This window comes from Eubalaena glacialis, chromosome 13 (genome assembly GCF_028564815.1).
Source record: "Eubalaena glacialis isolate mEubGla1 chromosome 13, mEubGla1.1.hap2.+ XY, whole genome shotgun sequence".
Lineage (NCBI taxonomy): Eukaryota > Metazoa > Chordata > Mammalia > Artiodactyla > Balaenidae > Eubalaena > Eubalaena glacialis.
This window is the reverse complement of record NC_083728.1, coordinates 4,974,174-4,978,003: the sequence shown is the minus strand read 5'-3', so window position 1 is coordinate 4,978,003 and position 3,830 is coordinate 4,974,174.

Below are 3,830 nucleotides of genomic sequence, written 5' to 3'. Positions count from 1 at the left end.
ATACATTCATTAGGCTCGGGGGCTCTGCTGCTCATCCTGATAAAAGAATGACCATCTGTCTTCCAAAAGGCGCTAGGAAGGCCCAAGGTAAAAGGTGTCCATTTGAGACTGTTTAAACCCCTTTTCCACCTGTTTAGACACATCTGGATTCCTAAGCCACAGAATCAGAATTTTGAAATGTATTCAGGGAGTACCCAGTTCCCACCACCATGACCTACTATTTGGAGTTTGCTGTGAAGCCTTCCAGGGAGAGTCCAGCCTACGTGAGCTTTGTGTCAGCAAGACGGCTCCTGAAATAAAACACGTGGCCACGTTCAGAACACTTAGTACACGCTGGCCCCAAATGAGGGCTCCGTGAGCCCTATCTCATCTAAACTTCTTCCCTGAAGGGTGTGGGTCTCGCGCTGCTGACCCATTTTGTCTAACCACTGACCTATCTGCACTTGAAAACCTTCTCCTGCCCCTGCCATTGTCTGGCTTCAGCCAGGCAAGTCCATGTTTATGGTTCCCTTCCGCACTGATTAAGATGACAAGAAGACAATGAAACACTTGTCTCCCAAAGTGACTTCTTGGATCCACTGGCAAAATGTTAGAAAGTGGGTACAAAGCCCAAGAAACAGGACACCCAGGCTCTTTGAGCTTGGGGAGTATTACAGAATCCTATCCCAGGCCAAGAATGAGTCACAATGAAAGCTTTTAAAATATAAAACCATCAACCTAGATTTCAATTCCAAGGAAACACATACTTGGCCATGAGGGAATGCTTGGAAAAAAAAAAAAGAATCAGTCTTAAGCCACTTGACAGGAAAATAAAACAGCCAAGGAACATTCAAATGTAATGATTTACATCCTCCCTCTCCCCCCAACCCACCTCCCTTCCAGTATGGGTCAGGGCGTACACGGACTGGACACGGTCTCCACCAGTGTGCATGTCCTGGCCAGGGCTTCCATTTCACTTAACACTATTTCACGCACATGATCTTGTGCCTGGACGCAGCCAGGTTATAACTGCACGCTGCCGCCTTTGGGTTGCTATGCCAGTCTCATGGATTCTTCATGATTTCCCTGCTCTCGGGCTCTTGGGTTGCTTGAGGTGGCTGTTTGGGGAATACAGGGATTTTTCTTCCATTATTTATGTGGGCAAGCGCCCGTTCATTTCTCTCAAAGAAATGGAAGCTTGATTGATTTCCTAAATGTAAGAACGAGATTGTCCCGCAATAAATATTTAAGACTGACCAGGAAGGGCGACCACCATCTGCTGAAACACAAGCCCAGGAATTACTTTGTTAAGCTTTCCCAGTGAAGGGAATGAATAACCATCCTATGCAATATTTGCTCAGCACCTGATAGTTGACAAAGGTTTTCACTTATCTCATTGGATCTTCACAATAGCCCCGAGCGGTAGACAGGGCACGGATTACATGGATTATTAAAACCCCACATTTTCCCCTTCCTAACCGATAAGGGCTCTAAAGGCTTAAAGTCACTTGAGGGAGGTCAGAGAGTTTGTGGAGGGTATCGCGGGTCTCTAATTCATTCATGCACATATAAACAAAACAAAACAAAACATTTATCTGGAGCCTAGTCCCAAATAGATGAAATGGCAGAGGGTACAAAGATGAATAAAACACGGTGCCTGCACAGGAAGATCACGTTCTAGCCTGGGGGAGAAAGCCAGAGATAAACATGTCCCCGCTTTGCAAGGTGATGAGTGCTCAAGAGAAAGGAACAGGGTGCGGACCACGTTTCTAATCTGATGTCTTGCCGAACACCGGCTCGGTTGTTATTTACAATATCTGTCCCCCGAAGGGGGGAATAAGGGGCTTAGCCGTGCGCCCCGGGTCAGGTCTCACTGCGGGGATGGCACGCGGTGTGGGGACAGTTCTCTCCCTCTTTCGGCAAACAGGCACATATCTCCCGGGGTGCCGAGCTTGCCGGGGGTCCGCACACAGGCTCCCCGAATTTCCCTCCACGAGATAACCGGGGTCCCTGTCTTTGGAGCAGCGGCTTTCTCCCGCCGTAGCCTCCCGCTCGGAGAGGCAGGCAGCTCGCTGTCCGCGGAGACACGCGGCGGCGAGACGGCTGCGAGGTTTTGTCTCGCCCGAGCATCGTCCACCGCCCGCGAAAGCCCGCGAACGAGCGCCGCTTCCCCGCGCATCTCCCTCTCCCGCCGCCCGGCTCCGGAAACCACAGCCCCTTCCTCGAAACGAACGCGCCAGCCCTGCTCGCTGGCTCTCCCGGTTCTTTTTCTTTTATGCATTTTGATATATCCCTCCCAAAGATACGTTTCACAACAATTTTGTTACACAACCGATGCACAGAAACATTCTCCTTTAGGAAAGAAAAATGATATATTTCTATCTAGCGGGTCGCCAGCTGCCCGGCGGATCCCCGGCGGGACCCCGCCGGGCGCCCCGCGGGTGCAGCTGAGAGCCGCGCGCGGGTCACCGCGCCGCCCGGGCGGCCGCCCTTTGTGAGCGCCGACACTGGCTTTGTGTTTCCCGTTTTGCTTTCCTTCTTTTTTGCAAACCCGGAGCTTAGCACGCGGGAAACGCTCGGAAAATACACACGTGTGTGTAAAGTTTGTTTAATGCAGGACCAATTGCGGGGATGGGGGCCGTTCCCGAGTGCCGGGGCGATTTTCCTTTGTTAAGACCTCAGTCGCGAGTGCGGCACGGCGGCCCCGGCTCGCCCGGGGAGGGGAAGCCCGCATAGCCCCGGCCCCGGCCCCGGCCCCGGGCCCGGGGGAGGCGCGGCCGCCTGGCTCCGCGACCCCGACCCGCTCGGGCCCGCGCGCCCGGCCCAGGCCGTTTCTGGCTCGGGCTTCGGCCTCGGGGCGCCCGGGGGGTGACCTCGTGCCGCCGGTGGGGTGGCCTCGTGCGGCCCGTGGTGTGACCCCGGGCCGGACACCTCGCGGGGCGACCGCCTAGTCCCTGCTCGCGCGCTCGGGCTCGGGCGGCTCGATCCCAACGCGCCCCGGCGGAGCCCCTGCCCGAATCCCGGCCACCCGGGTCCCCAAACTCCAGCCGCGGTCGCGAGGAGCTCCCCGACCCGACTGCAGCGCCGGAAAGCGGGCCGGGGGCGCGGGGGGCGCGGGGCCAGGCTTGGCACGCCGGCGCGCGGGCCCACTAGGCAGGGAAAAGTTGCTGGGGGCGGGGGGGACTGTCAAAGTTTCGGGGAACTTTTCCACTTGAGATTCTACAACCCTGCAGTGCCCCCTACAGAAAGCGGCAGCCGGGGAGAGCGGGCGCCCCCCACGACCCCCGACCGCAAGCGGCGGCGCGGCCCAAGCGGCCTGGAGCTCTAGCTGCAGCTTTTGCTTTTTTTTTTTTTTCCCCCTCCTGGTTGTTTTTCTGATACATCTTTTTTTTCAGAATTGGAAAAAAAAAAAAAGAAAGAAAGAAAAAGAAAAAAAGCGAGCGTGAGCCGCCGCCTGCAGTGGAGCGTGCTCGGCCTCCAGAGGCAGTCGTCTCCAACTTTTCCTCTCCCGCCCCAACTCCGCGCGCCTCAAACTACGGCTCTGCCGGAGCCCAAATTTGCCTGCCGCTCGACTCCACTCTAATAAGCGCGCCAAGGCCCCTGGCGGTTGTTTGCAACGTGGGGGCCACGCTCTCGAGGCTCAGGCCCGCTCCCGGTGCCTGGGCCCAGTTGGGAAGGGGAAACCGAGCGTCGCGGGAGCACCCCGGGAGAGGGCGGAGCGCTCCCGTGCCCCGGGGCAGGGAGGCGGGCGGGGGTTGGGGGGGGGGAAATAGGGATCTCCCGCGCCCGGAACGTTGCGAGCTAGGCTTATGAACGTCGCAGGGGGGCACTCGCGAGAGACGGACAGGAAG